Source organism: Equus caballus, chromosome 14 (assembly GCF_041296265.1).
Source record: "Equus caballus isolate H_3958 breed thoroughbred chromosome 14, TB-T2T, whole genome shotgun sequence".
Lineage (NCBI taxonomy): Eukaryota > Metazoa > Chordata > Mammalia > Perissodactyla > Equidae > Equus > Equus caballus.
In genome coordinates this window covers 74,603,563-74,623,110 of record NC_091697.1, presented here as the reverse complement: position 1 = coordinate 74,623,110, position 19,548 = coordinate 74,603,563, and the positions used below count along the sequence as shown (strand labels likewise).

General features: G+C 41.9%; 1 protein-coding gene across 7 annotated transcripts in view; it reads right to left on the bottom strand.

Annotated features, from left to right (window-relative positions):
• MCC (MCC regulator of WNT signaling pathway) overlaps positions 1-19,548 on the bottom strand; it is a 407,698-nt gene that overhangs the window by 161,366 nt on the left and 226,784 nt on the right. Inside the window, exon 1 of one of the 7 annotated variants that reach the window (XM_070234446.1) lies at positions 1,666-1,785. The exons of the other annotated variants lie outside the window; for them this stretch is intronic. The gene's annotated coding sequence lies outside the window, so the exon portion shown is untranslated. Of the gene's footprint in view, positions 1-1,665; positions 1,786-19,548 lie in introns of those variants that run through there. 7 annotated transcript variants of the gene reach the window in all.

Here is a 19,548-nt window from a genome sequence, read left to right as displayed (position 1 = left end):
TAATGTTATGATAGATTACAAGCTTGTGAGATTTCAGTTGTACATTTTTGTTAGTCATGTTGTGGGTACACCACTTCCCCCTTCGTACCCTCCCCAACCCCAAATTTTTAAGTGCTCCCTTACTTCAAAGTAAGTAATTTAATTATGCAGGAAGGCTAGTTTAGTAAAGGTTCATTAATGCCCAAGACACACATTCCTTTCTCTTTAAAAGGGAAAGTCTTATTCTGCTAGAGGGACAGATTAAACCAAGCAAGTTTTTACACTCGAGCTAATTGAGACCGGGTGGGTGGCAGAAACGAAGCAGTTTCCTGACGGGCCATCCAAGCAACCTGCCATCAGTCGGGCTACACTCACGCCAGCCAGGAAGGGGCGACAGCAGCAATGCATGACTCCCCAGCCCCGTTCTCTTCATCTTTCCTCTCTTTGCCTCCCAGTCCTTACTGGCTGCCAAGACAACCAATTAAACAGCAAACTTTTCTTACACCAAAACAGGCTTTCCTTCTTCCCTGACCCTGCACAACCTCTCTCCTCCATTACTAATCTCCCCCTTTCACCGAGGCCACCAAACATTGGCTGTCTCCTTCCCCTGCCTTAACTCTGAACAAATTGAGATTAATAGAATTCAACGTTCAGTTTTGCAGAAAGAAAAAAAAGGAAGGGATGGAGAAGCAGCTCAAAAAATAAAGCAACCCTTATATTCTGCCTGAATGCATATGGCTTCTTACTAGTTCCTTAAAAAAAAAAAAAAAAGACTCGCCTAGTCCAAGCAGCCACTTTTTAAATCAACATTTGCCAAAATCAGCTGTCTGGCACTAATAACCTAAACTGAGGTAGCTCCATCATTCAGAGTTTACTTTGAAAGGTTTTCTGCACCCACCACCAATTCTCAATCTTTTTTGACAACACACACATATGATAGGTCTATGGGCTCATCTCTGTAGTTCCTCCTTCGGACAGATTTATATACTAACAGTCAGTCAGATATGTCCACAGTATGTGGTGGGGACACAAAAATACACATGCCATCTCTGTCTAGTGTGCAGCACACACCCATACACACAAGGAAGGTTAGTCATCTAAGGCTGGGAACAAAACTTAAGGCAAAAACCACATGCCCTCTTTACTTAGAAGGTGAGACAGTTTATTAGACTTTATGACTTCTGCCCCCGTTCTCCACCCACCCCAAATACCTTTTACTTTCCCCCCAGCCCCAGTGCAGACACAGGTTTGCCACTTTTGTAATTTTTCTAGTGGTATAGAGGCTTCAGACTCTAACTCTATGTTCACCTATGAAAGAACAGTGACTTAACATATTCTCAAGCCTGTTTTTCTCACCCACATCAATAATGCCTGCTCACTGCCAAGTTTTAATGTGACTTTAAATTAGCCCCAATCTGGGAAGTAGTATTTGACCGCTGGCTACTAGTGAAACAAATACAATTTCCTCTTTTCCCTTTCAGAACTCCTGAGCCACTAAGTCAGGAAATCTTGGGGTGACCACCCCCATTCCCATCTTGTATGGAGAAGCCATCACTCAGGACCAGAGCCAAGTTCCCTTATTTCAGTTGGGGCCTCAATCTTCCCCCTCCCAGAGTCTGCCCAGGGGCTCTCAGCTGTGAGACGCATATGGGGAGTGGGAGATAGCACAGCTTCTCTGGTTCCTACCTTGTCAAGCGCTGCTGTCCTCCTTGCCCGGCATGGAGTGCAGTCTTAACTAACGCAGAGGTGTGGGTGTGGCGGTGGCACAGTGCAGGGGTTGGTCTTGCTGGCCGCCCGCCTGCCTGTGCAGTAGCCTTTTAATGAACTCAGTGACTCAGCGGCATCCCCTTCCCCCCGCTGGCCTCCCATCTCACTCCTCTCAATCGCAGTGATGCCCATGTGACAGCACGTTGTCTCCACCGAGACTAATCCCATATCAATAAGAGCTTTCAGCACGACCCAGACCAGATTACTCTGTCTCACAACCACTTTGCTGACCTTCCCTGGGGGCCAGGGAATACTCCCCCAGCACATACTATTTACAGAAGAGTTGACATAAGCTGGATCGCTTGGTGTGATGATTTCACTTCTAAAGTTTGTGGCTTTAACAAAGCAACTCGGCAACCAATATTCAGCCACTCAACCAGGTGCTGTGAAAGCCACCAGGATGAGAAAACTTACACTAGATTTTACACAGACGCAGTGATAAAAATCATTCTTGGGTTCTACAAAACACAATCACCATAGTAGAGGATTACTACTGTTTGCACCACTACCACCAAAATCAAAAGATGGCCAATAAAGGCTGCATCTTAAACGACAGGTTAAGATGAGCTTGAAAATACCAGATGTGTGGGTATTGCTATTAGATTTCTTTGCCATAGATCCAAGGTAAGGCAACGTGGCATTTTATTCTCAGATTCATTCAGACTAAACATGATACATTTTTTAAGAAAGCGAAAACAACTACTAAGATTGGTTCTTAACCAATCCAGTCTAAATTGATTCTTAGCAGAGGTAAATTAAAAACTAAACTTGAGAGACGGTGCAAGGGAACCACACAGAGCACAGACCCATCTCATCCACTTCCCCATCTTCTCCAGCAATTTGTATCCTATTCCTAATGTACGATGCCTGGTGCAAGAGAACAAGGGTCTCTCTCCACGGCCTTTCTGAGCAGACAAGATAAACAAGAGGAATGAGTACAGAGGCTATAAACTGTCCAGGAGATAGCTGGGTGTTCCCAGAGAACCACTACATACGTGCCTGGAGAGATGGTCTTGAGGTTTTGTAAGAACAGTTTAATCAGCATGACTCATAAGAACAAGAATGCTAGGCCATATATAAAATTGTCACAAAGGATTTTTCCAGCAGTAAATGTTAAGTTCTGAAGCTATCTCAACAGTTGTAGCCCTTTGCACACACAGCTCTTTTCCTCAGAAAAGCTCTACTTATCGATCTTGAAAATAAAGGTTTTTAGTTCTAAAACTGTGAGTATAACTATTCAAAATTCAACCCCTTTCCCTTAGAAGTGCACTAATATGAAAAAACATGCACAACATAAAAATTGACTTTTAGTATTAACATACTTGAAGCTTATTCAAGTCTCTGTTGAAACCAGTTGGGCAGATCTGAGGATGCTGTGGTGAACATCAGAGAGGAGAAATACCAGGGGGCAGAGAGCAGGCTGTAGGCCACAGAGACAGTGCTTCTAGGCAGAAAAACATAAAGGGAAAGCATGGATGTCAGGAATCCGGGAGAAATTAAGCATGGGGAGATTCATTCCAAAGTTGCTTGCTCTCTGTCCCACAGTTCTAATTATTACCAGAGGGGAGAGAAATTCCAACTACTTTCTCACCCTAATACCTTTTGCAGTTTGTCAGACATTAGACCTCAAATTCAAAGTGGATTAATTTGGAGAACTACATTGAATCCATTTTTAAGTCATAGTTTTACATGCAATAATTAATAAATGCAAATATGCAATAATAGAGGAAACACACAAATACCTAGATCAAAAGTGGAACTGTCTGTAACTTTCCCTTAAACACACAACAAGCCTGAAGCAGGGAGTTTGGGGCAGGTTTATGGTTTTACAGACAAAGCAACAGAGAATTCCATCACCGAGGGTTGCTTCCCACTCTTGGTTAAGAAGGCTGGCAATCCCAACGCTAGTCTTAGTCTTTTCCATCTTTCCCCTTCTCCTGACCCCTGCCTTACTAGCATGTTCCTCAATGAGTCCCTTTAACATGATGGATTTTATGTTGGTGAGATGAGGGCACTGCCTGGACCTTTTACAGGAAGTGCTGCAATTAAAGTCAACTGATGCAGTGAAAAGAGCAGGCCCTAGAGGCAGGGGAGGTGGGTTCAAGATCTAGAATAATCAACAGCCACAGGCCCACGGGCAAGGAGTTTAACTTCTGAGGCTCGATTTCCTCAGTTGTAATGAGAATATTACCACCCTGCTTGCTTCCTTAACAGGACTGACCTGGTGCCTGTGGTCAGGTGGGTGAATGTGGCTTTGTATTGTCAAGAAGGTGGACTGGGGCCAGCCCAGTGGCATAGTGGTTAAGTTTGTATGCTCTGCTTTGGTGGCCCAGGGTTCGCCAATTCAGATCCTGGGTGCCGACCTACACACTGCTCATCAAGCCATTCTGTGGCGGCATCCCACATAGAAGAACTAGAAGGACTTCCAACTGGGATACACAACTATGTACTAGGGCTTTGGGGAGAGGTAAAAAAGAAAGAGGAAGATTGGCAACAGACATTAGCTAAGGGCCAATCTTCCCCACCAAAAAGCATACCAAAAAAAAAAGAAGGCAGACTAACAGGATGGTGAAAACAGTGTGAGCCCAGCTCTGCCGTGACCCCTGTACACTTTCCTTCCCCTTCTAGGCTCATCTGTAAAATGTGGATAGTCATTCCTGCTCTGTGTACCTGCCAGTGTCAACATGATGCTTAAACAATGCACCTGAAAATAAATATTACAAAACATAAGATGCTATCAGAGGGCACATTCTTATCAGTCTCAAACGAGTTTTCTATCCAAAGACTAAGTTTTGAAAGTATAAATAGTTCTAAGGTTGAAAGAAAGTCTTAAAGAACATTCTTATATTGTGCCACGGGAAAATATTTGCTTTAAATAAGTGAAATCTAACAGTTTGGAATCAACAGATTAGAAGTGAGATGGTAGAGAAACAATGGGGGTGGTATGGAAGGGAAAGAGAACATTCTCCCAAATAAGACTATTGAAACCAGCGCTAAAGGTACTAACAAGGAACCTAAGCTGATGCAGTGCACAGACCTGCTTTGGAATCCAGCACAGTTCTATAAGCGCTGAAGGCCCACCACAGGGATGGGTCCTCTCTGTTTCTTCAGCCTGAGGGTCTTCCCAGCCCTTTGCCAGCACAGTCAGAGGCCCAAAGCTGGCAGCAAACACTCTGTGAACAGTGACAGCTACACAACTAGACAACTCAATCCTCCAGGATTGCCAACACCCAAGTTTTGAATGACAGGTCACTGGAGTTTGGAGTCATTCGGTCCAAACATTTCATTTTACAGATTGGGAAACTGAGGCCTGACAACAAAATGAAGGCGCTTCCCCAAGAAAGGTAGCATCCAAGCTCTGCCAAGCACCTTGGTCCCCAGACTCCCGCCCAGTGTACACTCCACTAGTGTGGGATGCTTTCTTTTAATCTAAGGAATCCCTATTGTTTGCCCATTGGCCAGTATGTGTACACACACCATAAGACTTTTAAATTATCTTAGAGCATTTTATCTTCCTAGCTTGATAAAACTCTGTGTTCCTCTATCCTTTCCTTAGGCCAATTATTTTCCAAATACTTCAATATTTCAGGTGTTCTGAGGAATCTTAGCCTTGAATCGTTTTGAATTTACAAAACTGGTAAGTCCAGTAATTAGTTTCTGAATCTTGCTTAACCTTTATGGAGGTCTTTATGGTTTCCACAGCTCTTTCTCATTTGATCCTCACACCAGCCCTGTGATGTAGGCAGGGCAAGGATTATTTCCCTGATTTACGTGGGGCTCTAAAGAGGTTAAATGACTTCTCTGGGGCCAGAAGTAGAGCGGAATCCAGGTCTTCCAACCACAATCCTGGTCTTTCCTTCTCCATTAGTTCAAATTAAGAGCCTACTTTACAGCAGGCAGAGTGGCTGAAACCGAGGGGACAAAGATGTGTGAAGCAGAGTTCAGGTTTTCAGGGAGCTGGCATCCAGTGCACGCACACACACACAGCTTACAGAGACACGAATTCAGAGCTTAGAAGCTTTGGAATCAGACAGACTCACATGTGAGACCAAGCTCCACTGTTTACTAGTGACGTGAGTGTGGCAAGCTGTGGGCAAGCCTCTTCAGACTGCAGTTTCCTCACCTCCTAGGACTGCCTCAAGGATTAAATGAGGCAACAGACAAAAGATGTTTAGAGCAGGGCCTGGTTCATGATAAGCATCCAATAAGTATTATGCGTTTTATTTAACACTAACAATACAATGATAGAGACATATGAAGGCCATTATTGGAGTAGGTCCGGTGATGCCCATCCTAGGTTTGGGAGACAGTGTTTCTGGAGGAACTCAATCTTGGAGAATGGCTTTAATGAAAGGGTTGTTCATACAAAAAGATTCTTCTTTTCATCTGTCCATCCACAAAGTTATCTAGTGCCTACTGTGAGCACAGCACTTTACAAAATGATTCTCAGCAGGGCTCCCTTAAATAAAGGGTTTTCCTAGAATACTTAACATATGAGCTCATTTATAAGACTTATACCTACTGTGTGAAATGAGGCATATTGTGGTCTATTCTGATCCTAGCCAATGGTAACAGCTTAAGAGAAATACATTCTAAAAAGAACCTCAACAAAATGACTTGTTAACAATACAAAAAATCATTTCCCCAGAGGCCACATTAGAGTGGCTGTCTGAATGAGGACCCTACTCTCATAGCAGAGGCAGAGCCTGAGATATTTGAGATTTCAATCATGTTTGACTTCACCTTTCACCTGAAGAGAGAGTTCACCTGGGCAAATGCTTACGCATAGGCAGTATTTACTCACTAAAGGTAGCACAGATAATAACCCCACACTTTTCACTTTGTACTATGATTTCAACTTCCTCTCCATTCATACCTTTCAACTTGTGTGTTCCTGGTAGCCAAGGGAGCTAATGAGGATGAAGCAGAGATGTGGCCAAAATGGGGTAGCCCCTAAACTTTCTTTTGAGAAGAGAAAAGAAAAAAGTTCTGCTACTAGAAATAAAAGAAAAAAAGTCACCAAATATGATAATTCACAAACTGGATAATTAGTTCAAATCAGTCCTTTACATGGCAAACTTTATGAGAAGGAAGTTGGCATCTATCTGTCCTTTACCCCAACGAACAAGACTAATCGTTTCTACAAAGTTCCTTAATCTTACCCAGAAGGAAAACTTCAAGAATACCCTGAAGCTATTTATAGCTGGCCTCTTGGATGGCTTTCACCTGTCTCAGGCTGCTGTCCTGTATAAAAAACAATGAAGGACCAAGTCATCTGGATAATGATCTTTGCAACTTTCTTCAACTGGGTTCTTTGAGATGGGATGTAACTCATTCTCATCTTAAATGTGAGATGAAGAAACTGAATAAAAGCAAGTCTTTCACCCATAAGAGACAAACACAATTACTGTGATATAAGAAGGTAACACTAAGCTTTTGAGTTTATAGAATCTGAGAAAAAGAGGAAGTCACAGAAATTTTAGCTAACAAGAGTACCCGTGTAAAAAGTAAAACATCTCTGATTCTTAGACGATTTGGTTGAGACATTTTTCTCCTCAAGAATTACAGACGTCCCCCTATAATACCCAAAGGCATTGCCACTAACAACATGGCCACAAGAATGCAGACATGGATTTATTCATGGTCTTTTATATTACAGTTCACTACAAAATTCAGAGGCCTAACAGGTCAGATGCTGAAGACATTCTGCAAGGGATTAAGGGATTCAGCAGACATTGGTATCGTAGAGTGGTCTAATTTCATCTGAGGACAGATCCTAAAATACTTCAAGAAGTGGATTGATACCCATTGCCTCTTAAATTACCTTCTCTAAATACTATCTCTTACAACCAGGGTTTTTATAGAGGCTGTACATCCGACAGAGCAAGAATATATTCTGTATCAAGGGTCTGGGTTTTCCTGACAGGCTCCTACGTTCCAAGATTGACATTCTAAGCAATTCATTAATTCACACATACAAAACTCAATCTAATTTTGGGGAATACTTGACATGTTTACCTAAAGTCATAAAGAACAGACTTATTAAAATGCTTCAGAAGTAGAGGAAGTAAGGCTTCAAAAATTATTTTCATTCCCAAAATGTTATTGCTCCCAATTGTCATATATCAATGACTCCCCAATCAGTCATGCTCTGCCTAAGCAACACAACATAACATCAGACTGTGCCTGAGGCAATTCCACTGGGTTCCTCCAAATAGAGCCCATAAAGACTACAAAGGAAATAGAAAGATGACAGAATGTATACACTTTATTTTAGACCTATCCTGATTTCCTTTAGGCTTTGGGTACATGACTACCTTTATGGCTGCAATAATTTTATTGTAAAGACCCAGCATACAATTTTCTTCTGGCAAGGAGTTTTACATTAAGCTGCCAAGCAAAAAAAGCAAGGTATGTTTTTCCTCGTTCAAGGACACCAGCCACTCAGAACAGGAAAGTAGCTGCTTTCAAATGTTAGACTGCAGCTCCTGGTGTCAGCTGACCTATTGACACTCTCCTTTCCAGGGCCATTCCTAGAGGGAATCATCTGCTTCTTAGGCTATCACATTTTGGTCAGGTTCCACATTCTTCTTACCCACTCTTCAAAAAAAGGAAACACCAAGTCTGGCAAAAAAAAAAAAAAAAAAACAGTGGAGTGGGGGGATTATGGATAATGCTTTTGTTAAATTTATAAATGGCTAATGTCTAAAGTATCATTTCATTTTTGCTTCTAAAAATTGTGTCCATGCTTACGGCCACCTCTGTCAAGAGTGACAAGATTTGTGAGATACAGTCTCCACATGACGTAAAGGGTTGAGCGTTGTTTTTTCTTTTTATTGTAGCCACTACAACTTGATCTACCCTATTACGTTCATTAGGCTCTAGTAGCACATATTTTGGCATTAAGAGAGGGATAAATTAGGGCAGGGAATGTGGTGACAAAGCTGTGGCTGGAAAGAGTAAAGCTTCAAGCCCTCAGCAGTACAACAGGACACTGTTTTATTTTTTTTTGCCAGACAAGTGACTCTAACCAGGAATTAGCAGGCATCTAAATATTCCTTCCCATAATTTGCCCATAGTCTCTCTTCCTCTTCCCCAACTCTCCCTCTTAAATATTTATTCAGTGTTTAATATGAGTTTGGTGCTCTACTAAACTGGGGTGGGTGTAGTTTAGAAAATGCATACGAGGCCCTTATCTTAAACTCTATATTTTAGTCGGGAAAACAAGAAATGTAAGACTAACACTCCTCCCTCCCACACACACTCAGCACTCACATATAACCAATATCGAGTATGAGCCAGCCAGCGTATCTGATGAATGTATGTCCCCAGACTCAGAGTAGCTGGGATTCAGAGAGGGGTTGGGAAGTAGGAAGACAAGTGCAGGGAGGAATTTGAAGTTGGAATTTGCTGAGGTGAAAGGAAAGAGGATGTCTGGGGGAAGGTACCTAGGCAAAAAAGGACCTGACGTGAGTGAGCACAGGAAGAAGAAGAAACCAAGGTTGACTGGTCCCAGGCAAGTTTCCTAAATGAGAAAATTTCCAGGAAAGGAAGAGTTATAAGGTCAATAATTTACTTTACAATAGTCTACCCCAGACAACAGGCTAGGGATGTGTTAGCTTTAATCTACCCTTTAGGGGCAGTGACCTACCCTAACCAGGCAAGCATATTCCATACTCTGGAAGCATTTGGCTGGCATCGAAAGGCATCACTCTAGACGCAGTGACTTTAAGCTCTTCACCTGTCATTCAACACTAAAGGCTTGGTAAGTTAGCTCAACGGAGATTAGAAAAGATTTCTCACTGGTGAAATCAGTGGTGGTTAACATATGTGGGATTGTCTACAAATATGATATAGGCCCTCTACCCGAGGATGAACAATCTACGAGAACCTGACAGGCCCAACCTTACTCTGTGCAATGGTGCCCAGAGCTCAATTCTGGAACAATCCTGTGTGTTGCTACTGCTGTGGAGGCTTCCTGTCACCAGGTCTCGACTAGATTACGGAATCCTGTCCCCAGAAATGTCACATTTGCCTCACATTAACTTTTCATGTAAGGTATTGTCAGAGCATCTAAAAGTTCGAAGAACAGGCTCAGGGACTGGTTTCTGCCTCCTTATGCGATTAAGCGTTTGCATACACGGCAGGGTTTGTAGGAGTCTGCCCTCCCATCTGGGAACATGGTTGAGGGAGAAGACTAAGAGCCCCCATCTACCGCAACTATTAGAGGTTACCGATATCCACCCCAAACCCTACTTAATGAAAAATGACCAAATTGGCTTAGAGGTCAGTTTGCAGCATGCTTGAATGGAGACATTTTTTTGGAAATAAACATATGATAAAAACTAAACATTTTTAGAAGCACGAAAAATGGGAGTAGTGATGTGTGACAGATGCCTGAAAAATAGAAACTGCCAACTATAATGGGTTCTCATTAAAATCAGGACCTAAACACGGAAAAAAGAAAAAGTCAAGTTATCTATAGTTTTTAAACTCATACAGTACATGGTTTCTCTACAACAGTGTAAGATCTAAAATGATTAAAGAAAGAGTATACATTTGCAGTTTAGTAAAGTGCATTTCACTAAGGGCTGGCATTTAAAAATTGATGGGTATTTGATAACTAAGACTCTACTGGATCTTTCAATAAGATCAATAAATAAAATTACATTGGTATATAAAGTACATATATAAACAATCTTTATCAATTCATATATAGACCATACACACCTATCCAATGCTAAAAGGCAAGAAAATGCCAATCCACTTTCTCTGCCCAGCAGCATGATATACGCTTCCTTCTTGCTTATCCTTAAATTCCGAAATATTTTAAACGTGGACATTTGTTGCTGACAGCCACCATCAGACAGAGCTCTGTGACCTGACTCTTCTCCCAGGAGGACCACAGAGAAGGCTTCAAACTAGTCTTGGAAAGCATTCAACTGCCACATGTTGCTTGATCTTTTAAAACCAAAAAATTCCACATTACTGGCAGCTTCGCTATAATGTTAGCATTCTCATTTGTTACAGACACATGCAACAAAAATGAAAGCTTCTAAATATAGCCACCTCTATTTTATAATGTCAATATTCAAACACAGAATTCTCCACCATTTCGGGCAACATTTATCACTACCTGCAGTTGCATTCTCTCAATTCCCAGCTCTTACTACAAAGCAATGAGAAGCTGCTCCTCCTCCTATTCACACACCGACACTCACTGTATGCCAAGACACTGTGTCCGGCACAGAACGCCAAACTGGACAAAATCCAGTTGCTGCCTGCAAGGACCTCAGAGGGACATCCTTGTACTTGCTAGATTGCATGGTCTCTAAGGTGTCAGTCCCCCTATAACTGATGCTTTAAAAAATGGGCAAAAACAAAATCCACCTTGTTCCAACTCCTTAATCTACCCGCTTCCCACCAGTGCCTCCCTTTCCCATTCAATCCTGATTTTTCTTTACCTTTTATTTACTCTAACCGCTTTAATCTTTAATTCTTCCCTAACACGTCTTCTCTGTTTATAGTATTCCTTTTTCCTTCTGAAGCGTACTTGTTTTTCTTATATTTCAAAAGTCTACTCTGCAAGGCTTGCTCTCCAGTGAAAATGTTCCTTGACTTGTGTTTTAGAATAACCTAGCCAGACTATTTCCTATAAGATTATGATAACTGAAACTGCTGCTCTCATGAGTGATGTCATTGCTATTCCAGTTTGCCACTTTTTCATAGGGTCTCTATAAATTACGGACAACCTCACACCTCCCCAACCCTCCAGGGAAGAAGCATACTTATGAAACAAGGAATAAACATGAAAATAATCAGAGTGGGTTAGCATGATATATCATGAGGTATTAAAATATTAAACTGAACGTGAACACTGCCCTAGGAGTTGCACAGTGCCATGGATGCTTGGAAGGGAGAGATAACAAAATCTGATTTGTAGAAGCTGTGTGAAATGAAGAGCATTATGGTCTCACGATATTCATGGCTTTCAGTAAATGCTCAGAACCACCGTGACCCTTCAGGTAGCTCATAGCAAGCAGCGTCCTAATAAAAAATATTTAGTCATAAAAGGAGAACAATAATGCCACCTGAGGAAGCCGTGGACCCTTAACGAAGGGGGCAGTCTGGCTACACTAACAAGCTGCCATGGTCTTGACAGCCTTGTGTCAAAGCACGTCTGATCAGAGAGAGAAGGCAAGACGAAGGTCCTGTCAGTACACTTAGAGGGGGTGGGAACAATAACTGTGCTTACACATTTTGAAGCTGCCCGACTAAAAAGTAAGGTCAATTTCTAATTCCTGACACGCGCTCCCTTTCACACACACTCACAGTGGATTGCCAACTTCCCTTTGCTACCCTCGTCACTCACAATTCTGCAACTCACTCACCAAAAGCTACTCTGTCCGGAAGAGGACACACCAGCTAATCCTCAAGTCCTTTTGAGAGCTAAAGCATATCCCCACAGGGTGCATCATTTATTCTCTTCCCACTTCCTAATCCTCCTCATTCCTAAGGCATAAAACACAGCACAAGGGACCCAGGCAGCCAAGCCAGGATTTGTGGGACTGGCATTTTTTTGCTGTGGTTTTGTCTCTCCTGTGTCCCTCCCTCACCCCCACCTCCGTATTCCAGACTTTAAATACAGGACTGTGCACAATGGTGTGAAAGAACAAAAGCGCAAAGCCACACACCAAGCGGCTCCAACTTCAGCCCTGCAAAGCGTCCTGGGTTGCAGCCAAGGCCCAATGTACCCCCTGCTCATTCCCTTGGGTCTGCTTTCAAAGCCCACAAAAGGCTCAGTCCTCTGCTCAGAGGTCCCTTGTTGGCCACATCCACAGAACTCTCTGTTTAATCAATTTCCCTAAACTGATTTACCTTGCTTGTTTATGTTGCATTCCTATACTGGGTGCTGTCGATGTAACGATGAATCCTTGAGTAGCTTATAGTCAAACTCGAGAATCTAAGAAGTTAGCACTTAAAATACAATGTGATGTGACAGAACAAAAGTGGGCATGAGATTCTATAGTAGGCTAGGTTTGTTCCTTGACTCCTCCAGTTGCTTAATCCAACAACCAGCGTCATCAGTTCCAGCACCTAAATTCTGCGGCACCTCCACTCTTCTCCAGCTCCACCACTCACTCGGCTCAAGTCATCAGCATCTCCCTCCTGGATCTCTTCAGTCTGCTGACTGTTCTTACTGCTTCTCATCTCATCTCCCTCCAAGCCATGCTCCACAAGACAGCCAGGTACATCTCTCAAAGTACAAATTCAATGTGGTGTCCCCTCCCCTCACACTTAAAAAAATATCAGCCAGCAGTTTCTCATTATCATCAGGATAAAGTCCATACGGTAATGTCATTTGTAACTCCTCTGTCTCCCTATGTCCCACTAGGACCTGGTTTTAGCCATACGGAAAACTCATAGAGCCCCCAAATCACCATGCTCAACCCTGCCGCTGGGACTCTGCACACAAACCATTTCCCCCACCCAGAACACAAGTCCCATCTCCCCTACGCTCCTTTCACCCTCTACCTGGTTAGCTGCACCAGTCCCTTAAGTTTCAGTTTAGATCTCACTTCCTTCAGAAGCTGTTTCTGACAACCCTAGTCAGGGCCAGATGCCCCTCCTTTATGTTCTTGCTGTAAAATTTGCTACTCTGTACTACATTAATTGCTTGGTAATTACCTCTTTCCTCTACTAGAGGTCAGACAAGTTGTGGGGACTGGAATGGAACCTTACACAAATTAGCCTCTTGGAATCCATTGCAAATAAGGAATCACAGGACAGGAACTATGAGCTGTTTCTCTTTATGTCTTTGTCCTAAGCATACTGCCTGGCAGATGCAGGTGACTCCTGAAGGGAAGCTTCACTGGAAGGCTTTACACAGGAAGGGGTCATCTGAGTCTTGAAGGAAGAAAACGGTTCATCTGAGGTTTGGGAAGGCCCAGTGGTAACCATGGTGTCAGTGGCTGTCACTCTGGGAAGATCCTCAAATTAAAATAAGCCCACTCACCCATCAGCCTCATCCCTCCACATCAATCATGGCTGCCAGAGACAGGTCCTGTCTTCCCCAATATGTGACAAAGTACTTCACTTTGGTACCACAAAAAGATCACTAAACTGAATTAAGATTAATTTTTATTTGTACAACTGAAATGTAGAGAACTATTTGTCATTGTGACTCGAACAACAATAGAGCTGGTTTGTTATGCTATCACAGATGTTCAGAAGTAAGAATGATGTGAAATGAGGCACGAATACTCTTACGTTAACGGAATGTTATTAAAATCACCTAATAGCAGCAACAAATAAATGGATACCTTGAAGTTTAAGTCTTACCAAAACTCTGGTCATATTCAAGAAGCATTCTATCTGTGCCCTATGAATAATATATACTCTTAGTTTTTTTTGTTTTTTTGAGGAAGATTAGCCCTCAGCTAACATCCACCGCCAATCCTCTTCTTTTTGCTGAGGAAGACTGGCCTTGAGCTAACATCCATGCCCATCTTCTTCTACTTTATATGTGGGAAGCCTGCCACAGCATGGCCTGATAAGTGATGTGTAGGTCCGCTCTCAGGATCTGAACCAGCCAACTCTGGGCTGCCGAAGTGGAACGTGTGAACTTAACTGCTACACCACGGGACTGGCCCTGTTCTCAGACTTTTAATGAGAGATCGAAAACTTCCCCAGCTTCAACTACTTCAATATTTTTGGACACTCAGTACCAACGACCCCTGCCCCACTGTCCTCTGAAAAAAAAAACAAAACCAAAAACAATAGTATGCCTGCTGGGCCCCAAAAAAGGTGGCCAGAATCAGGATTCCATTTAAAAGTAAAAATAAGCTTTCAAACAACATGATGTTTTTGTTTTTCTTTAGAATAAAACATCAAGTAATTTATACATAATCCATTTAAAATTTGAATCAAACTCCTACCACATCACCTCTCCCTTCACTACCAGATTGCCTCAGTTTCTACCTCCAGGCCAAACAGAAGCCATCATTTAGTCATTTGACAAATACTTACTAAATGCCTAAAATATGCTAGGTAGGGACTGGGATGACTACAGTAATCTCTCAGAGTAGCCACCAACTGCTTCAGTGTTCAGTCAAAGCTGCTTTCAGTCATACTCATACCTTGTCTGATACAAGGCCCCCTCCCTCCCCTATTCTAGGGGTCAGGAAACCATGGCCCATGAGCCAAATCTGGCCTGCTGTCTGTTTTTGTAAATAAGCTTTTACTGGAACACAGCCATGCTCATTATTTACATGGTGACTATGGTTGCTTTCACTGCTACATGGCAGAGTTAAGTAGTTGCAACAGAGACCACATAGCCCACGACGTCTATAATATTTTCTATCCAGCCCTTTATAGAAAACGTTTGGCAAACCCTGCCTTATCTACTGTAACTTATTCTACGGGTTTCCTTCCTACCTCCGTGACTGTGCCTTTATAGACTTGTCATCCTGTTGCCCAATGAAGGTGCAAGCTGGTATACCCCAGGATCCTGCCATTCTTCTCACCTGACACATTCTCCCTCCATCATGGTTCCTGTGGCACCTGAACATCCTTCCATCACAAACCTATAGTGTAATTATCTGTAAGCTTCCTTGTCTTCCCCAACAGCCCAGGCTCATTGAGGACAGGGCTCACGTGTTACAGCCAGAATTCAGCACGGCACCAGGCACACAGTAGCCATTCCAAAAATAACAACCAGGTGGATGAGTGTTTACAAGGTATTTCAAAAATAAATATATTTAAAGGATCTGGAAAAAGTTCAGCCATGTTCCCTTTGCGAAAAAAACCAATCATTCGATTTATGAAGTTTCTACTCTTTCATGTTATCAGTTTTGACCTGTCTATAGGTGGCAGGGGTGACAAAGTGGAAACCCTGAATAGGAGATTTCTCATCTAGATAAGGGTCGAAAGTCTGACTTTGCCATTTACTAAATGTATGATCTTAGTTAAGCTGCCCACTCTCAGAGCCTCAGTTGCTTCATCTGTAAAATGGAAACAACAGGATAGTAGGTGGTTGTGAAACCAAGAATATGTGTAAAATGCCTACCACCTTGTGAAGCAATTTAGGTGCTCGACAAATGGGAGGAATTGTTATTTTCATGGACAAGTTCTGCTCTAAGGCTCCAAGTACATTGGCAATGAATGTGGCTGTAATTACTAGATACGTGTTACGGCATCACACTTTAGCTGTTCATAGCAGAAGCCCAGGTTCAGGTGGTTGCTTCATATTTTACATTATAAAAACAGGCATCCGGGTTTGATATTAACAGCTATCTTTCAAAATAAAAGATCAAACTCTAAGAAAGGAGCTTTTCCCTCTACTTCATAAAACTTCGTCAGTTAAAAAAACATTCGTGTTGATACTAAATCGAAGCATCAGCAAACTGTTCTGTAAATTGTCATGAGTCACAGACTTTACTAGGGCTTGCTTTTTTTTTTTAGCTACAACACATATCTTAGAATTCAAGCTGCAAATTTTTAAGAGCAGATATTTTGGTAATCAAAGAGACAATATTGAGTATGTGAATTTTTGAGGTCTTATAATTACAAAGAGACTTTTTTCTAAGTTAATGAATATATGTGAAAGTTTATCTTTCTTTAGAGGTAAAGGTTATTATACGGGGGCTGGGACACTGATACCTAAGTTTTACACACGTCAAAACAAAAAGAGGGAGTAACACCAATGCAGTCACCAAAATGGAAACACATCAGTCTATTAAAACATTTGGAGCTGCCGGGAATTAAGGGGGAAAAGTAGAGTTTTAAATGAATTAGGGGAAGAGCTCTGCCTTCCACCTACATCCCTAAATTGATGTTCTGGTTGCATCATGTGACTATGATGGATGGCCAAAGCTCTGTCATTTATCTTTTGGAGTGAAACCAGAGAACTCAGGCAGAGCCCACTGAGCATTGCTCATGGAAGTGCTAGCCTATCTACTCCCAGGAGAGAAGAGAAACACTGAGAGGTTGGAAAGGACGGGTACACTGCATGTGCGTGCGTGCGTGTGTGTGTGTGTGCACACACATGTGTATGTGCACATCATGCCCGAAGACTCCTCTCTTCTGCCAACTCACATTTTTAGGGGCTAGGGAAGTATGGAGTAGATATGCAAAACAGGATTCTTCAGCGTTTTCTGCAGCTTGATCTGCCCCACGGTGACCAGACTGTTCAAATAGTTTAGCTTTGAGTGCAGCCACAGCTCCTAACTAAGTGTCTGGCTTTTAAGAAGCCAGAGGAGGGCCAGGAGGAGGGGGTACAGCCCTCTACTCAGCTTCTCTTCCTTACCAACCTGAGTGATACCGGCTTCTCAGTGCCTGCTTCATCTCTGATAAATAACTTCTGCAATGTATGCTGGGTAGGTGATCCCTATCCTGGCTTTGATTATTTTTATTCTTTCTCATGTCTAACATTTACATCTTAAGATTAGCTGGTTTTGTCACTGAGCTGAAAGGCTGGGGGTTGGGCAGAACAGTGTTTCAGGAGCAGAGTGAATGTCAGACAAGGGCAAAGGGCACCGTGTGATCTGCTGAGTGCCCTTACTTTCTCCTCCTTATTACGGACATTACCATCCACTCAACCAGGAGGGTAGGACGTAGGTCAGAATAATCAGTTAAGTGCATTAGGGATTTTTCCTCTTCTCTCCTACAAATCCCACATGGGCAACTAATAAGAAAATGCCTCGAGGCAGAAACGAACTTCCTAACACCAAAGTGTGGGTGCAATTCAATTTAACCGAGTCAAAAGGTAAAAAAAAAAAAAATTACCCCTAATAAGTTAGGGAGCTATTTTTTCCACATTGCAAATGAACTCACTATTAAATTTTTTAAAAATATAAATGTCCTCACAGGCATTTTAAATAATTAAAGCTTTGATTTGCAAACAATGTGTCTGGCAATGTCTTTTGTGCAAGTCAAGACACACCCAGACAAGAAGAAACCTCAGTTTTAGGTTTTTAGCTACTTTAAAAAATAAAAATTTTAACTTAATAGCTATCCTTCAAAATAGAAGAGGAAACATTATAACAGTGGCTTTGGAAATAATATAGAACTAAGATTATCCACAGAAATTCTCAACATATTATGGGTAATCTGTAATTCGTGATTTTTTTTTTTAATGGGAGTAAATCACTGTTTAAGACTGTGTGATTGCAGTAAAACAGTTTTTAAATTAATTGTCCTCTGCCTCCTCAAAGTGTCCAGGTTTCTGCAAACAGTAAAGTATTTGCTATCAAACCCAGAATAAAACGTCTAAGGAGGTAAGCTGTTCTGTGCCGTTATCTTTGCGGCTGTTTTAAATGTTTAGGGTGCTGAAGATTTCATTTGAACAAAGACCTCTGATGCCAAATAATTGTGGAAACCATTGTTTGGAAGGTGCCGTGCGGTCTGTGCACAGGACCGTTGGAGGAAACAGCCTTGGCAACGGCTCCCTCAGGAGGCCCTTCCCTTGGGGCCTGCCACCCCAGCCATCACTTCCACTAGTAAGGTACTAGCATTAAGAATCAGCGATTAAAAATCAATGGCCAATTGTTATATTTATCCACAAATTTATCTACAAATGGTTTTACCACGATGTTTTTATTTTAAAAAAAGTTTATTTGAAGAAATTTGAGGTTAACACATTAATACAGATCATTTCTCACTGTATTAATAATAGCAAATTATTGGAAGTTAAATAATCATTTAAAAATTTAAATAAGAAGTCCCAGCTAGGGGACAGTATAATGAACTCCTAATATCTATTCTCTCAACTTTTGTATATGGCTGAAATTTTCCATAACAGATTTATCTTAAGTCCCAGGAGGCCAGATAGACACTATGTAAAAGGCTAAACTTCACGTCCATCAACCACAGTCTAGAAGGTTTGGGTTTGCTGTGAGGAGCGTACTGATCCCTCTCAACCAGTCCAAACTGGCCTTCTAAATAGCTCCCATTTTTGTTGTTCCTCCATGGTTTTCTGCTCTATACCATGGTGTGCTGTGGAACCTGACCAGCAAGGTCCAACTATCACATCCTCTTGGTCAATGACTGACATAAAGCCATCCCACTGGATCAGAAACATTTCTCCCCATTTCATTTCACTTGGAGGCTCTAAACACAGCAATTCATACAAGAATTGAAAAACAAAGTGACTGAGGTCATTTCCAGCAGAAATACAGAGGTACGTTATCCAGTAGAATCAGACTCAGAATAAATAATTGGTACTCAGCATTTAGTTAGGTTTCCTTAAAACAAGAATAACCATCCTCCTCTGTCTGAACCAGGCAGGAAAACAGACAAGAGCAGCAATGTGACTTGCAGAAAGCAACTACGCCACAGAAAATTAATTAATGAACAGGAAAGCTAGAAAAAGTGAAACCGTTTCAGATAAAGGCCAACACTGCGGTTATCAGTCTGGTTCTAGAACTCTTTGGGTCCAGTTTACTCACCTATAAAAAGGGAAGTTTGCCTTCGTATCATCTAAGGCCCCTTTGTGCATAAAAGTGTACATGCCTAAGGCTCTATCAGAGCTAAAAACCAGCTCTGTTTTAGCGTTTTCTTCCAGAAACGAGTCTATTAAAGATAAGAAAATAAACAGTGGAGTAGTTTAAAAGCAAAGGCAGTCCAGCCAGCCTTCATTGGCATAAATGAAGCTGAGACTGGAGAACTTGTAGTGGTTCCTCACACATTTCCCAAGTCCCCTCATCCCCATACCCAACTGTATTTTAAATAGAAATTCACTTTGGGAAACAATTAATAGACACCTATTATAAGCAATGATGTATTCTGCACAATAGATAAGAT